The following is a 19,000-nucleotide window of genomic DNA, read 5'->3' as shown; positions in this document are numbered from 1 at the left end:
ATTGCTCTTAGGATGACTCTAACATGAGACAAAAAGATATCCCCCCATCAACATGGATTCATCAAAGGTAGATATATTTATGATAACATTCTGGCTGCAATAATCAGCATTGAGAATGCTAATTTCACCAAGCCAAAATTGCATCCTCTTTCAACTTAACTTGGAAAAGGCTTATGACAGAATATCATGGTCTTACATTACAAATGTTTATGAAGGTGTTAGGCTTTGGTCCCAAAATGTGTGCAATTGTGCACCCATTTGGGGAGGATAGCTGCTCTGCCCTCTTCAATGATAGGAATGTGGTAACATTTAAAGTTAAGAGGTCTATCAAGCAAGGGTGTATCCACCACCCTACCAGAGGGGGTATCCATGTAAAATAATATCACCAAGCAATTTTGAACATGAATAGGAAGTTTTAGTTTTAGTAGCTTTCTTACCCATGATAGACTATAGATATGAAGATTGGGGCAGATAGGATTGTCAAGTTGGAGCTTCCTTGAAATTGAGTCGAGGGATCAAATTATTGCACTGTGCAAGAAGTATCAGAATATGTTTTCCTATGACTATTTTAAGTTTAAGGCTTTCTTTCCTCAGCTTGTTGTGTACCACATACTCTGAACGTCGAGAGCCGCTCTTGTTCATCAGCATATCAGCAGAGATTTCCTAAGAATTATTGTGAGGTGGTTTACATGGAGATTAAAAAGCTTTTAGAGGCTAGGTTCATTTTGTTGGTTGATAACATTGAGTGGGTTTGTCCAATTGTAGTCGTGTCCAAAAAGAATAAGCAACTTCATATTTGTGTCGATTGTAAATGGCTGAACAAAGCTACAATGAAAGACTACTACCCTTTTTCCTATGCATTCATGGATGGTTTTTTGAGGTATAATCAGATGGCCATAGCTGAGGAGGACAAGCTTAAAATCAATTTTACAACCATTTTTAGGATTGATGTATATCATGTCCTGCATTTTGGGTTGTGCAATGGACCAATGTCATATCAATGTTATAAGGACGGACCTTGTAGCTGCATTAAAGTTTCAAGTATGTATTTAAAAAGTGTCATGCAAAACCCATAACATTGAATGCAAAAAACTATGCATTTGGGGTAGCTTATGGCATTCTGCTTGGACATTTTATTAGTAAGAATAGAATTGTAATGGATCCACAAAAGCTAGATGTTATTCTTGCATATCCAGTTTCCAACATTTTTTTGACAGCTTAGGGGATTTCTTGGAGCCTCACTACATTGTAGGTACTTCATCAAGGATATGTCACATATTATTTTACCAGTTAGTATTCTTCTAAAGATTTATCAAAATTTTATTTGGGATGAGCCTCAAATTATCATTTTCTCCTCTCTTAAATAATTATTTATTACTATACCCATTCTTAACCCACCTAATGCATCTAAGCCATTTCATTTATTTTTTTCTTACTTACATCATGTTGTTTTGGCTTGTGTTGTACAATTTTATAAAAGAAAATTGCATTGGAATGAGCTGGTCAATTTTGACAGCTATTCTAGGTTGGAGTGTTAGAGTTAATTATATTAGATCAAGCCAACAAACTTCAGATAATACAAGATTAGACAATGATTGAACTGGAAATAGAAGCAAGAGAATGCTCAAATGTATATTCAAATAATGAGATTAAAATTGGTATCAAGTACAACCATTAGAGCAACGCTCATAGAAAATTCCAAAGAGTACAAGAGTAGAACTAAACCCTAGAGTAACAATAACAATGATCCTGCAAAATGAGTACGGAGCCTATTTATAGGTACCAAACTAGGTCTCTGACTATAACTCCAATGTCTAGATTTCCTTCCCCCTTTTCTTTGAATTTTGGAATGTTTCCAAAATTCTAGGTATGCTATTGAAAATGACTTATATCCTCGGAAGTGGTTGGAGGTCCCCGGACCCACTATCCTACTAAGGCTATGCTTGTGCAATGGTGTTCTATGCTTGTGCACTAGCTTGCATATCCATACACACACTAGAGTGGTATTGTTTCCTCTTACTTGGAGCTTTCTTCATTGTGGGCTTTGGAATCTCTTGAGGTGGAGTCTAAATTGACAGATGTTGACCCGTAGCTTGAGCATGCCAGCGTTATTCTTATGAATCAGCCAAAAGATAGCTTCCTGTTCTAGCTTCTCCCAGCAATCAGCCATCATCTCCATTTTGTATGGTGTTAGAGCATTCTAGATCTTGATATAACCATCATACAAGGTATACTTTTCCCTAGTTAGTTTGGACCTAGCCAATTTGTGGCATACTGATGCAATATGGATTCATCATTCTAGAAACGACTGATTTTCCTTGATGTGTGCCTTAGACAATACCTCAACCATCTTCCTGAGTTGTGGTTGAGGCTATTTTATTTGACAACTCCTTATTTGGAATCTTAGAAGCTTCGATTGACAATTGAAGGAGCTCATTAGTCAATCAAATCAACTGTTGGATTTGATCCCACCATTGATTCATCCTTCCTCTAAAGCACTGCAAATATTCCTTCAATTGAGTCATAAATCTTTCTTCGTTTATCATCATTGAGAACACGTGCAAACCAATTTGCTTTATTGTGCTCATACCACTCTCTTAACTAGTCAGCTATCTTTAAGTACTTTTGTTCAACATCTGGTTCATTGTACTTAGGATAGAGAGCAGAACAAAATTTTGGCAATTTTTCATCCTTCATCGGCAAAGCCTACACAGGATTAGGAACAAACTCAATAAAATTCATAACAAGTTGCTTTTACTAGAGCACCATCTTCCTAGAAGTTTGAATAAGATGAAAGAGACTCTTTATAGAGATTTGTTGCACCGGCAGTAGGCTCATTTTGGCTTTGGGTCCTCTTCTACTACTGACATTGTTTTCTAGCAAAATTCCAACTTTTTGGTCCAATACATTCTTGGCAATTAGTAGATTGACTAGCATAGCTTTGAACTCAACCCTAACATCCTTCATACAACTATATGTTGGTCAATCACAAAAACTTATCTCAAATTGTAGTGCAAAATTCTACAAGCTCTTTGTGGAAGATTTTTTTAGCTGGGGGTTAACTACAACATCATCAACAGAAAGCAGATATTCTAGAATTCACTCAAGCAACTGAATGGTGTTGGGATGAGGAGGTAACCAGCAAGTAGTCTTTGTTCATGATAGATTATTTTGTGCCATTGTTGTACCATCCTTTTGGCCCCCACATAGAGTATCTAAAATAATTTTAAATCTAAATATGCATCCTCATCATCTAAAATTTCATGGATTTTCCTTCTACCTCCGTAATCTCTTGTTTAAGCTCAAACACTTAATAGAATAATCTAGATTACTATCCCTATCTAAATCAATCAAAATACCTGGTCCTTTTGCTAATCGATGAAATTGTTGAGAAGTTTGTTGCGTTCTAGACTCCTACTAAGTCTGATTGTGGGTCTGATCAGACTAGGTTTTCTCCTCTTGATTCTTAGTCTTATCCATAGGTTTTATACCCTTCCCATTTGTGTGTAGTGTATTGTTAATTTGTTGACCACCACCCATTGCCGAACTAGGTGGTGGAGGAGAGGGTGGACTATCATCATCATCACCTTTTCTATTGTTGGGACCTTCCCCATCCCCCTCGTGCTCCTTGTCTTCATCATCAACTTCTTGAGTCTTTAGGTCATCCATCAATGCTTGATTGACCAATGTGGTTGTATATTCCTCAGATTTTTCATCCAGATTTAGAGCTAGATTACCATCTTGGTCAAATATATCCACCAAATATTGATATATGTATTTGTCCAAAATTGACCTTTCAGAGTTTTGTGAACTTCTTGGAGAGTGTTCAAGGAATCTTTCTTTTGATTTAGTATAGCTCTTAATGCCTTACTTGCATTGAGTGCATCCTTTTTCTCTTCTTCTCGCACCAACGACTGTTGAGCGATTAACTGGTCTATGGTCTTTTGCTGACTAGACATGATGTGCTCATACTTTTATTGATCAATCTCATAGCACAAAATCAAATCCTTCAAGCGAAACATTTCCTTTTTATACTTCTAAACCTGGGTTTGGTCCTGTGCCAATTCTTCTCTCATAGTAGTGAATTCATAAGTAAAAAGAGAACCTTGTTCCTCCATCATCTAGCCAATAGAGTTCACAATGGTGTTCCATCATGCATGAATTGTGGTCACAACCATTTTTAACAGTGTTACGTTCACTCTGATCAATTTCATATACCAAGAGAGAAGTCTAGTAGGGCACCAAGAGTTTCTCAATAGTCTTGATCACCAAGTTTCCCATGATAAGTTTCTTGTAAACTCTTTGTAGGAGATCCAATGCGGGATGTTGAATAAGAGTATGGATTATTAAAGCCTTCTCAAAAGTATTGGCTAGAGTTTGATTCTTACCTTTATCTATAGTAGTCTTTAAGGAGTACTAGGTAATTCCCCTTGGTCTACTCCACTTCAAATTGTGAATTCTTCAGATCAATTGATGCATTGCTTAATCTGTCTTAGCTTTGATTGCTCTAAAAAATTTGACACTTTCAGTTTCTTTGATTCTAGCTGTGAGGTTCACGCTTCTGATTGTTTTTTTGTTCTTTTTGAAGCAATTGGAACTAAATCCAGTTCCTTTCCTTGACCCTCTTGTGTCTCTTGTTCACTGGACTTAGTGTCTTCAATGCCTTCTACATGGGCTTTGTTCCACAAGCAATGGTAGCATTGATGTGTGGTGGAATACAAGAAGCCCAATATAAAAATTTCCATGCATACCATGCTTTGAGCAGATTCTAGGTCTTCGCTTTTACAATTTGTTGCATCATACTATTATCCAAAGAAGTGATGAGACTAATAACAACTTTGGGATTCTCAATTCTAGCTAGCAACATGTTGAAAATCTTCTTAGAGACATAGGTTGGGTTGTTCTTTGGGTTGATAGCCTTCCCTACAAACTTGTATGTTGGTTTGAATTTCGGAGCTGAGGCTAGCATACCTTGGCCTCTAGTTCTCCTTTTCTTCTTAGCTTGATTATCTTCCTTTAAAAAATTGTTGACTTCCTCAGATAAAGAGGGCTTTGCCTTGGTTAAAAATGGTAAGTGCAAAACATGGGATAGGGCTACTACTATTACTTGCATTGGTCTCCCATTGATATGTGTAGTACCAGTATCTAAGTTAAAGGTATCTATTACCTATTGGATAATTTTTGCATCAAAACTAATACTGGTGGCTTCAAGTACCACTTTCATACCCCACATATTGATTAGTGTCCCTTCACTTTGATGAAATACATATTTTCTAATCTTGTGATGGGGTATAGAGCATTCTTGCTCAAGTAGATTTAACAATTTCTCCAGCTCTACAGTCGTCATGTCAACTGCTTCCTGCATAGCTTGTGATATGAATTACTTGTTTTTTCCCATATCTAAACTGCTTTCTCTCACTCTTAGCATCTTGTACATGTCTTGTGTGTTGTGCTTGAGTGTGTGTGTGTGTGTGTGTGTGTGTGTGTGTGACGTGAAAGGGAAAATGGGCTATGGTGGGTGCCACCTTGCCTTTGCCATGGCTTAGGAGAGCGAGCATAGTAGAGAAGGTGAAGTTGAATAACAGAGAGAGAGAGAGAGAGAGAGAGAGAGAGAGAGAGAGAGAGAGAGAGAGAGAGAGAGAGAGAGAGAGAGAGAGAGAGAGAGAGAGAGAGAGAGAGAGAGAGAGAGAGAGAGAGAGAGAGAGAGAGAGAGAGAGAGAGAGAGAGAGAAGCTACGACACAACCAAATTAACGCCCTATATATTTGATTAAAAAACTATTACATATATAGAGTTTCACTTTCCATGAAAACTTATAAATGAAGTAGACTTTATCTGCATGCCTTAGGAGGAGTTTCCCACAAGATTCATACATTAGCTGAAGCCGAGCTTGAATTCCCAACAATCCCCTCCTCAAGACCAAACTAGATAAACCACTCTCATGATACCTCGCAGTTTTGGTGTACTCATCAACCGTGAGTTTTAGGTTCTCTCACAATCAAGGGCTTTGGTACACCTATAACCTAGTGCTATATACTTTCTTCAAGATACAGACAAAGGGAGTTTTTGGTTCACTGGCAAACCTTGGGTTTAAGGTGTACCCAATAACCTCATGCAAAGTAGAACAGAATAGGACTTGAACAAAAATTGGTATTTTGGGGAGTTCTTACCACTTTGTATGTGTAGAAGTGTCTATAGCCCATACAACTTTTGACATGGCAGTGACTAACAAATGACAATCTAAAAGAAGGCTTTGATAGAAAAAAATGAATGATGATAATAGACCATACAACTTATGACACTAAACAAATAAAAAAACTTTGAGCAAAAAGCGGCATCTATTCTCTAGAGAGATTCCATATCTATCAATCCTATCATTGACGTTATTTGTCATGTATGGATCAAGTAGGTAGCCATAGAGCTTGGTTGCATTGAGCATGACTCCAAAACATTTGTGCGTAATGTCAAATTCACAAACCAAATCTTGCATCTTCGTCATTGCAACCAAAGTTTTCATACAAGAAAAAACAATTTTCAACAAGTTTCTCTTCCATTTGATATGGAGAATGGGTCTTGGAACTTGCACCAAAGTTTTGTAGAAGTGGATGTTTTTGAGAACAACGATTTGGTATATATTTTTTGAATGCCAATAAAGAATGGCTGCTCCACTTGTGCATTCGATCTTGATTTACCATGCAGCACACAAGATTAGCTTCGAAGGTGAGAAGCACCTCTTCCATAGGGGCGGCCAAGAGAGGAACGGGTCAGAAAAACACAAATATAAAACCTTGGGTATGAATGCTTGTGTAAAGCTTCAATGAAAACTTCACAATCAATGAGATTATCATCTGTGCTTGCATTGTTTGATTGATAGCATGATGTAGAAAGGGAACTAAGGTTGTAGTTTGTGATGAAAAATGCTCCACAGGGCAATGCGATGCCATTAGTTCAAGAGAACATAGGTTTGTGATTGTTGATGATCCTCTTCTCTCATCTGCAAGCTACAATGTCCGCAAATCTTCTTCGAGCACATGCCCTTGAGGTTGAACCCTAACGCTTTTATACCACTTGAAAGGGACAAAGGGCTATGGTGGGTGCCACCTCTCCTTTTCCATGGCTTAGGAGAGTGTGCAAAGCAGAGTAGGTGAATCTGAATAAGAGAGAGAGAGAGAGAGAGAGAGAGAGAGAGAGAGAGAGAGAGAGAGAGAGAGAGAGAGAGAAGCCATGACACAACAAAATTAAATCCCTATATATTTGATTAAAAAACTATTACATATATAGAGTTGCACTTTCCATGCAAGCTTCTAAGTAGAATTTGTTTGCATGCCTTAGGAGGAGTTTTCCATGGGCTTGACACATTAACTAAATGCGAGCTTGAATGCCCAACACGACGCAATGAGCAGCTTTAACTCTAGGTCACCTTGTGTGTTTATTTTCTCATTGTGAGTTGTTAATGGTGTTTTAAGTGAAACTAAGCATGGACAGAGGTGGGTAGCCCCTAGAAGAAGCTAAACGCCCCCTCTTTTGTCATTTGTAATGAGGGTAAGAGATGGAAATGGTCGTAGTTTCTTACATGCCCAACGATGACTTTTACAGGTTTGGTTGTTAGGATCCTATTGCCCATTGTATAGAGACCCCTAATCTCAAGTTTCATAAGATTTATTGTTCATTTGACACATTGAAGACCATTAGAGTAATAGATAAACTACACGAGAGTCTTAGGCATTCTCCCTTTAGTTTCTTCTTGGATTGCAAGTGACACCTTTCTCCTCAAAGCATATATAAGTTAGGATGACCTTAGTTGTTGGATTTAGTGCATTGTGCATTGAGTCCGCGCTTTGAGTCTTATTGTAGTTTGTGCCTAGTACATGGTTGTAGTGAGTTGTGATTAGAGTAAAAAAATTTCCTATCTTTTACCCCGCTATCTCACTTCATTTGATTCGATTTTGTTTTGTGTTTTTGTTACCTTATTGTTTTAGGTTATAGATAAGAGTAGTCTTAGTTTTGGTGTTGCATAGATCAGCCAAAGTTTCTTTTCAGTGCCATATTGCGACTTTTGAAAGCTTAAAGTGACTGAACAAGCAAGAAATGTGAATAGTTTGAGAATTGAAAGTGCGAATTGAGGAATTCTTGTTTATGCACTTGCATATATCTTGAAAGGACATATCTAGAAATTTTGGTTGTTGTTTGAGTCCAAAAGAGCAGGTTTTGCATTTAAGGTTGACTTAGAGAACCAACTGAACTAAATAAGTTTTAAGTGATGATTGTTAATTGTGTAGGATGCCATTGCATAGCATAGGAGTAGAGAAAGCTACATGAACCATCTAGGTCAAAAGGTCACACCAATGTTAGTGATTGAAATCACTACCACTTGGAGAATTTTCATAGAAGAAGTACAACTATAGGTTCCCGATCCTTTGTAAATCAAGAACACACCTTTCCCAGATCTAAAAAGTCTACAAATTGCCAAATGTAGTCAAAGTGTCCATATTGACCAAGGTTGGAGGTTTTGTGACATTCAACAAGGCAAATCTCACCAATTTAGGACCAACATACATGCAAAAGACTCCACAAAAGGAGCCCTAGCTACAAGAATCATCATATCTTCAAAATTCACCAAGTGGCATAGGAGTAGAGGAAGCTATAGGAACCATGTAGGTCAAATAGTCACACCAATGTTAGTGATTGCGATCAGTACCACTTGGAGAATTTTCATAGAAGAAGTACACCTACAGGTTCCCTTCCTTTGTAAACCAAGAACACAACTTTCCCAGATCTAAAAAGTCTACAAATTGCCAAATACAGTCAAAGTGTCCATATTGACCAAGGCTGGAGGTTTTGTGACATTCAACTGAACAAATCTCACCAATTTAGGACCAACATAGGGGAAAACGACTCCACAAAAGGAGCCCTAGCTACAAGAAGCATCAGATCTTCAAAATTCACCAGGTGGCAGTGACCACGATCATTTCCATACAAGTATGAATCTAGAAAAAGTGATTGTAATTGACCCTAGTAGTCCAACGATCCTAGATATACCCTCCATATTCAATTTGGATAGGGAAAAGACCTTCAAACTATGCAGGAACTGAAATACAAGTTCAAATTGTGGCACCAAGGTGAAACAAAGGCCAAAAAGTCTCCAAACACTTCAAACAAGGTGTACATAGATTTACTAGACAGTGGCCAATCAATAGGAAGTGACTAGGCTAAACAAGCTCACTAGTGTCAATGACTGCGATCACTACCACCTGGCTTGATTTGAGATTTAACCATACTTGAATATAGGTTACCTTGAGAGGTTCCCAAAAGTACCCTTGTTCATTCAAATAGACTCCAAAATCACTCCTAAAGACCTTGTGGAAGTTAGGGCTCGACGTTTCAAATTTTGACCTACATTACAATTTTTTTTGCAATGTTTGTAAATTCTAGTGAAGATTCTGAACAAAGTTTATCCATAAATTCAATTTGAAAGAAGGAAAATCTATACAAAAAAATGGCCTTAAGACTGAAAAGATATATGAATTTTTGTCCATTAGAAGAACTACCAACCTAGTCAAGGTTAATGCTCATTTTTATCCAGCGCATATCTCCAAAAATATCTACACATGAAAAAGAGAACTACATTGAACGAATTAAAGAAAGAATCTCTATATTTGGTAGATGATGTCTACATGGAGGAAGATTACAAGGACTAAGATGATGATTCCTCATCACAACATAGTGTATCCAAGTCAGTACAAAAATCCAAATCTCCGCTAAATCAAGAACACATCATTGAAGAAGTGCTCAAGAGAATTAATCCGTTTGCTAAGCCACAATTTAAGCAACCTTGCAATAGAGGAAAATTGAAGAGTACTATTATAGCAAGGGGTATGTAAAACAACACTAGTATGCGCCCCGCAAGCGCAAGTCCAACCAATGCCAAGATACAAAATAGGAATTCTTTCAGTACCAGTAGGAGTTGAAAGACCACAACCACTCTTAGGAAAAAACACTCCACTATCAGGAACGAGACCTGTAGGAATCAGATATACACCAATTGTAGAAGAGTCGGAGGAGCAAGCACTTGTGAAAATCCTTGTACATTACGAGGAGCCTAGTGGATATATGACCAATACGAGATATTATCCACCTGAAGAACCAAAAGCGCCTGAACCATGGAGCATGATTGGATATGTTGGACCATCAACTACACATTTCTATTCATAGTTAATGGAGTATTAGCAAGATCAAGACCCACCTATCTGCAGAGAATGGCTCAAGGGGCACCTTAACAACCTAGAAGACCATGTTATAAGTGTGGTGGTGATCACCTGATGAAAGGCTGTCCTCACATAGAGATCATAAGAGTGAATTCATATTGTCCTAATTGTGGAATCTCTCATTTTATTTCTGATTTCCCAAAGAACCCTAACAAAGGAGAAAAAGTAATGATGACCAATCCAGGTAACCACAAGGGCACAAGCTTAAAAAATGGCAAACAAACCTATCACACAAGAACCAAAACTAGAAATGCTTGTCATTGAATGTAGGGTCAATGAAACATGTGGAAAGCTAGAAAGGAACATGAAGAGACTTTCTTAGCTAAAGAACTGAAACAAACAAAATAAAAACTGAGGAAAATTGAAGAAGGAACCGTTGGGGTAGTACTAGAGCCAGGCATAGTTGAGAAACCCAAGAGCGCTAATTTAGGAGGATCGGTTTGAAAGAGAAGGTCAACGAACCATTAGATGCCCTCCTCAAAGACTATGGTGCGTGGCTCAAAAATAATCAAACTCAAGAACAAAGGTGGATGACATATCCATATGTGAAACTAGAGAAGCAAAGGCTTGAAATATGCTTGTTGAAAATGATTCAAACAGCCAAAGCTTTACTACAACCTCGAGTTACGACACTAGAAGATGGGATAATTAATTTCACCAGCACGAAAAGTTCCACCAAACCAGGAGTGAATAGAGCTAGATTCTAATTAGAAGCACAAACGAGAACACAAAAAATGAGCACAAGGGCCAAGAATAGTGTTCAATACCACGGATCGGTCTTTTGATGGATTTTTCCCACGCATACCAAAGAAGTGCAGGGAAATAGATGGTACAAACTGTGGAAACAAGTTAGAGAGGCCAACAAAACTAATGAGCTAAGAAAACGTTGTGAAAGATTGGGCGGCTGGCCTCCACAACACCTCAACCAAAACCAAGAAAAGAGGATGAAGAGAAAGGCTCTCTTGAGATAATATGGGCTGATCCTCACTCAAAAATTTTGACAGCCTCACTCACACCACTCAACCTCGACTAGCCTCGACTAGCTTCCCTCTACACATCTACAACTCCCACTATACTGCATCAAAGGAAGCAAAGGGATTAAAAAAACCAAGGAAAAAAGTGAATAAAAAAACATAAAAATCTCTGCACTTTTTCTTATAGAACCAAGGGATTCACTTCTTTTCAAACACCATTCCATGTGCTAGTAGAGACTCCTATGCGCTCCCATATATACACATACTTTGACCAAGACCCATCCAAATCAATCCCAATTTAAAAATCCAAAGATCAGAAAAAAATATCAAAATAAGTGATGGAGAAATTGGCAAAAACCTTGCCCTTTTTCATTTGTACAAGCAAGGAATTGCAGCGCATAGTCAATCCTCGACTAGCTGCACCACAAGGGACTGCACACAACATGGCTGCCAAACCTCAAACCAAGATGAAGAGAGTAAATATGCATAGTCAATAACCCACTTTCATCAGTCCATTGAGGAGAGACACACTCTCAACTCATCACACCAAGCTCTGGCAAGGCAAGAGGGGCACCCCTACATCAAAACCCCCACCCATCATCGCAGGCTGCATAACAACATAGAGTTTATTCTTCACAGTTGAAATATCCCACTCACTCATGACCCCAAACTCATAAAATTTCCATTTTTATTCATGTTTTCAAAGCACTTACTCACTCGTTGAATCCTTGACATTTATATGTAGAAAACCAGCAGAGGTATCTCTCAAAGAATTTGGGGTGGCCCGCACCATTCCACCAAAACATGTCAAATATTTCCCATCCAACAAGCATGGAACACTTTCAAGTATTCCATATGCATTTCTTGCTACATCACATGATTCTTGTCACTTAAGGCTCTGATACCATTGACTCTTGAATTATGCATGCTCCCATCCAAATAATTGATTTTATAGCGTCCATTTTCATACACCTTATGCACCACAAAAGGACCTCCCCACTTTGCCTTGAATTTGTTTTGAAAGGTGTTGTCAAAAGCACTCTTATACCTCATAACCAACATACCCTTGCATAGCCCTTTTTCCTTAATCTTTTCATTGAATACATCAACCCCCCCTCTTCCCAAGTCCTCATAGTACCGAATAGCACTTTATCTATCCAACAAGAGGCTATGCATAGATGCCAATCTCTCCTTTACATGGTCCTCCTCAACCAAACTATGCTTCAGAATGAACTCCAATGAAGGAAGCATCACATTAATCAGCATAACACATTCTTTTCCATAGACCAAATGAAATGGAGTAAGCCAGGTGGCTAATTTTTGAGTCACTGTACATGCCCGCCACAATGCCCTCTCCAAATACATATCCCAATCTTTTGGATGCTCTTCCACAAGCTTTAACAACATCTTTTGCAAAACTCCATCGGGCGGAGGTGGGGGGGTGCACTATGTAATCATGTTAATGTATACCATGAGTTTGAAAGGAGGAATTTTTAATGAAATTTTTTTAGGCAATTTAACAGAGATACATTAAAATAAAGGGTTTCTATATTCAATGTTAGAAAAATTTCCCAAAATAACGGGTCATTTTATTCATTAACACCATATTAGAGAGTTTGAGACTTTAGAGCCAATTTGGAAATCACCAATGTCTTGAAGATTTTGCCACATGGACGAATCTCAAACTATTTTAAAGACCGAAGTCTTCCACAAGGTAGTACTTGAAAAGATCTTCCAAGCTATGCTCACAAACCTTTGGCTAATATTTGACCATGTGGTCAAATCTTAGACTCTTGTTGAAAGTGGAAATTGGGAAACTCCTAAATTCACTAATATGGTGTTCATTCAGACATGTTGAAAGAGGGGTTTTTAATAACCCGTGAACACACGTTATATAGGGGGGTACTAAATAGTGAACCCCCCAAGCTTCAATTGTGTTTGGAAAGACATCAGGGAAGAAGATGGGACCTAGGAACCGCAAATGTCCAAGGATTTCAATGCAGTTGCATACACATCTCGCAATGCGTACAAGGCTATAACTAGGATAGGGATTGAGGACTTCCTTATAGAGCCCATAGTCCAAGATGACTACAAGGGAGCCCACGAGTTGATTATGACCTTACAAAAATTAGTTGAAGACAAAGCAGTAGCCACACTAACAAATGTAGAGGGAGAAAAGATATCAATAGAGATAGCCCTAGATATAATGGAAAAAATCACCAAATTTCCAAGGGGGAGCATGTGAAACTTCAAGGATATGCGGATGAAGACATCAACATGGTGAAGATCCCTACCTTTAGCAGTGTCGAGGAAAAAAGGACCAAACATATCATGAGGGTCCTACACCAACACTTACACTTTGATAGACAAACCAAGTATACAAGACCATAAAGAAACCTAGCTTCTACATTACACAACCTGCTACCCCATCATAGAAACATACCAATTGATTTGGTTGAATGGGGGTTTGAGTGGCTGATGGAGACAATGAAAAAGAAGCAATGGACCAAATAGTCAGGCACTCCACATCTAGGAGATGCTAGAATATTAACCAAGATAATTGTATGCCTTGTTGGTGAAAGGAATTTATTAAAAGAAGCTTCAGAGTCAAATGATTGGATTGAGAGGATGAGGCAGCCCAAAGCAATGAAAGGGGCGGGGCCTTCTACATCAACAAGGCCAACAAAAGCAAAAATGACAACACAACTAGAGTATGTAAGAGATGAAGGGGCACCAGCTCTGAGTCCACTGGATAAAAAACTGATGAGGAAAATATTGAACTCCAACCAATAGACCCAACCACTTAAGAGAGAAAGCCAATGTCTATCTATAGCCAGATAATAGAACAAAGGGAAAATAAGGGTAAGGAAGAGAAAGAGAGAAAACAAAGGTCCGAGGAAGAATGAAAGCGAAGGAAAAGGGAGGCCACTCAGAATAAAAGAGAGATGGAACAACTTAGGAAAGAAAATCAAGCGCAGAGCTTGTCATAAACGATGAGAGAGAAAATAAGAGAGCAAACTAGCAAACATCGAAAGAGCATTTGAATGTGAATTAGAGCACGAAGAAGCTAAAAAGGAAAAGATCAAAGAGCAACAAGGAGAGGGTGCCTCCTCTAAATAATTAAGGACAAAAAAAAAGTTTCACCACCATCAAGCAACCACAACTACAAAGGAGGGCCTATTAATGAATCCCTGGAAGATAATGTAGAAGATTTAATGGAACAGATCTATCAACAAGAGGAGGAGGCAAGACAAGACCAGGAGCTAAATCAAGAGATATATATTGAAGATTAAAAAATACCAATCCCTGTGCTAAGCGCCTTGATCCACATGGAGCACCCAACTCATTGGGGAAAATTTGGACTCACAAAGGAGCCTTATAAGGAGTTTGACTTCCTCTCTCATGTCCAAAATGGGTGTGCGGTAAATTTTTTGCAAATCAACTCTAAACTTGGCAAAGATTTGACAGTTAGAATCTACTCTTCAAGCTCTTTCTATTTGATATATAGCACGCCATGAGATTTCTCCTATTTTGAAAGATTCTATTTTTGATTCTCTAGATTCTAGATAGACGGAGATGTGACAACTCCGTCTATCTAGAATCTAGAGAATAAAAAATAGAATCTTTCAAAATATGAGGAATCTCGTGGCGTGCTATATATCAATAGAAAGAGCTTGAAGAGTAGATTCTAATTGCCAAATCTCTACCAAGTTTAGAGTTGATTTGTAAAAATTTTACCCCACGTCCGTTTTGGACATGAGAGAGGAAGTCAAACTCCTTATAAGGCCCCTTTGTAAGTCCATATATTCCCTAATGAATGAACCCGAAATTCACATTGAACAAAGTAGCCAACCCCATGTAGAGCCTAGGAGGACCTAGCCTCACACCTGACACTCAGAGACAAAGCTAGAGAATAAATTCATTTATAGAAGAGCCCAGCCAGGAGCCAAAAGTGCAAAGGGAGTTAGCAAGACAAGATAATTAGTTAGAGGGATTGCTAAAAATGAAAGAAAACCCTATGATGACTGATCAAGAAGAAAAAGATAAAAATGAATACGTACAGAGGAAAGGAGATCAGCCTAAAGGCTTGTTAAAAATAGATGAAAACCTTGGGATGACTGGTGTACCTCCCTTGTTAGAGACACAAGATAAAAAATAGGTTTTAATGGCAGTATCAAAGATACAAAAGATGTAGAGAAAATGTCAGAGGGTAGGGTTAAAACCCTTTCCCAAGCATTCACATAACCGCACAAGGAAGAATCCAAAAAAGCATCTAAGATATCCTCTGAGCTTGCTATCACACTAACAAGGAAAGAAGATAGCAAAGAAATTGTGAAATCTGCTCAAGAAACAACAAAAGAAGCTCCGATGAAAATTTCCCTAGGACCTGTCCTTTGAGAGCCAATGTCAAATATGGCCAAGGCCTACAATCTCAAAACTAGCAGATAAAATGAATAGAGAAACTTTGCAAAATAACACTTAACAATGAAAAAGAGAAACAAAATAATGTTGACTTGAGTTTAGCAATAGTGACTTTTAGTGAAGAGATGGACAAAATGAAGGCTGAGAACAAAGAGTGGTCTCGAGACCAACACTAGCCTGGTGGAGGATTTTAAAAGAAGAAATTTCCAGCTTGAGTACATTAGTAATGACCTTACAAAGTACAAAAAACTTTATGAAAAAGAAGTGATGGCCCGGTAGGTGCAGGAAGCTGTATCAGAAAGCAACAAACTGGGCCTGGGGAAAACAAAAACAATATCAACAAACTCATTAGAGTGCCAAGGAGCTAGTAGCTTTGGACCAAAAGTAGAGGGTGTTTATTGAAGTTCTTAAAGACCAAATAGCTGATCAAAATTGACAACTGGAAGCATTCATAGAAGACCCCATGCTTATTCCTTCAAGAAGCACTGAACAGGAAAGTGCTTACAAGAAGCACATTGCAGATTTAACAAAAGGCTCTTGAAGCCTCCCAAGCAGCAAGAATAACATTAGAAGAAGCATGTCATAGCAAGAGAAAAGCAATGCCAAAACAAGGGCAAAGTAAAGATGAAACCTTCCAAAGACGCTCATAAGGAGGTGGAGGAGTTGAGAGGTCAACTTTCAAAGATTGAACAAATTCAAAACCTGCCTCCCAGAGAAAAAGGGACCTTGGAGAGAATACTGGAATTCAAAAATATTGAATAAGGTTCAGAGCAGGAGTCTTAACAACTTGAAGAGCCGGTAGATGTAGGTACTTCAGCTAAACCACAAAAAATACCCCAAGAACATTCACATCTACTGAAAGAACACTAGAAGGATACAAGGGAGGTTGTGACCAAGAACCTCCTCTATGAGAACCATTTATTGAATTTGGATTTATTAAAATATATCACTCCAGAGAAATTACGAGAGGAGATTCCTGAACCAGAACTTCCCTTCCCACTACTCAAGTGGTTGTCCAGAGCTTTAGAAAAAGAAAGATCTACTGCCGACAATTTTGCTAGATGCCGAGAGTATCTACAAAAATGTGGATCTATCGGAATGGACCACTGTGTAGATAAAAGAGGCAAGGCCCAAATGGAAAATCACGTTCATGGGGGAGAACAAGTAGGTGGTAATGAAAATTTTATTTGCTCCAACCTACCTTCAGATTGACCCCACATATTGCCCAATTATTAGAAGAAGAAGGTGGGATGACTTTGAGAAGTTGCTTGTCTCTGGGGGACGGGTGTCTAACCTCACTCCATCTTATTGCAGATTTAGCGAGAACCACGATTAAATTGTCAATCCATGGGACGAAGCTGACTCGACTAGTGCATACAGGCTACAAGAGGTTGTTAATCTCTCAGAAAACAACAAAAAACTCGAATCAAACTCAAGCTACACTGAAGTGACTGAAATCACCAAAAGCCAATCTCTCATCGGCAAAAAATCACATCCATTATAGCATCAAATGACACCCAAACGTAATGAAACTTCTAGGACAAGTTTATAAGACCTAAGCACACATGCTTATGGTCTCAAATCCCACTTTACGTCAAGTGAAAAAATCACAATTATTAACAGCAGTGGATTTTTGACCTAGTCGTTTTCGACTTAGAATGCATCTAAATGCTTAGCAATGATGCCGCAATAGCCCCCCTATACTTAGTTTTTGATTTTAAAGTGTAAATTCCTACTTACGATGAAATTAGGCCGCGGATCCACGACGCCAACAACTACAAAACGCTGTGAAATGCTTACGTCAATGCATAGAGTGCTTACCTACGGTTGCAACGCAATAGACACGATTGCAATGTGACAACCGGGGAGGGAGTAAGAAGTGTGAGAAGGAGAGAAGTGAGCGTTGTTAGCTCACGCTGTGTATTTCATTATCCAAAACTTCAAAATAACTTACAAAAATTGGCTTTTATACCTTGGCCAAGGTTTTTGGTGGTCAAAACTAATAATCTGAAAGCTCTAAATAAAGATGCGTAAAGACAGGTTTATACAATCTGGAAGCTTGTAGCTCCGGCTCATGAATTACAAAGTTTATCCGTAAAATAGGAGTTACAATATTCCCGATTTATCAAAATAATAAGTGGTTTTACACTGAGAGCTCCAAAAAATGGTATTTGAGTTAGCTTACTGCTAACATTCCCCCCCTCCTCGTGTGTGTCGTCCCTTGACACAAATTTATGGATTGAAGTAGTCTTCGGGTTGACGGCTGGCAAGGCGGTCTTTAAGTGCATATAGAGCCTTTTCATATCTAATATTTCTCTCTTTGTTTGACACCTGCAAAAACTGCATAGTGACCTTGTTCTTTAGCTCAACATCGGAGTAGCCTACAAATCTTGAAGTCAAGTTGCTGATCACTGTCCCAAAAATCTTCATTCGCCAAGTGAAAAACCCTATGTAGAATGCTTCCTCAAACGCCAACATATTCTGAGAAGGTAAGAACATGCAGCGGTCGTAGAAGCCATAGACAACTTCTTGGGAAGGTTGACCACTGAGATCATAGCATAAATACTTATTGCCCTCGAGGAAAGACATCCACGGGGCTCCAGCTTGCTCTAGCTCATGAAAAACTTCAATGTAGGTGAAAAGCATTTGGCACATTTTATATAGCATAGCACATGAAAGACCAGGTATACTTTTGAAGAATGACATGGCGCCCGTTAGGGTTTTCACCATGTATTCTTCTGTCAGTGATTCCTTTTCTGGAGGTGGCAATCTTGGATAATTTAGCCATGTAGGCCGCTTCTTTGTGATTGCCTCATGTGCTTGCCATGTCCTTACTCTTGGTACATGACAAGAAGTTGGATCCTTTTGAAGTGGCGCAGGTGCTCTTATGAATAGAATCAGGTATCTTGGATTCTTGTTCAGCCAGCTCTTTCTCCACCTAGGGTGGTCTTTGTCTGCGCCTTCTACTTGTATGTCTTTATACAAGTCTTTCTTTGACCTGGAGCAACTCTACCTTTATCAAGGGAAATGGCAAGTATTGCTGATGCCATTCTGCATTGATTTGATTGGGAGTGAGTTAAGTAACATTGACAGAGTGAAGAACACTTGACTCCCAATCCATCGTTGCTTTCCACTACTCATCTGTTTCTTGTGTAATATTTTTGTTAAGTGCCTCTTCCTCAGCTTTTGACAACTGGACCATTGGCTCTTCATTGGCCTCTGTTATTGTTATCTAAAATTCTTCTTTGCCCACTAGCCCTTCTGCTGGATGTGTTTCCATTTTAGTGAAAGATACTGAAGGAATATCAATCTTTGGTTGCGCTGAAGTACCTGCTTCTTC

This window comes from Adiantum capillus-veneris, chromosome 23, assembly GCF_014529385.1.
Source record: "Adiantum capillus-veneris isolate H3 chromosome 23, ASM1452938v2, whole genome shotgun sequence".
NCBI classification, from domain to species: domain Eukaryota; kingdom Viridiplantae; phylum Streptophyta; class Polypodiopsida; order Polypodiales; family Pteridaceae; genus Adiantum; species Adiantum capillus-veneris.
Note: the sequence above shows the minus strand (reverse complement) of the source record.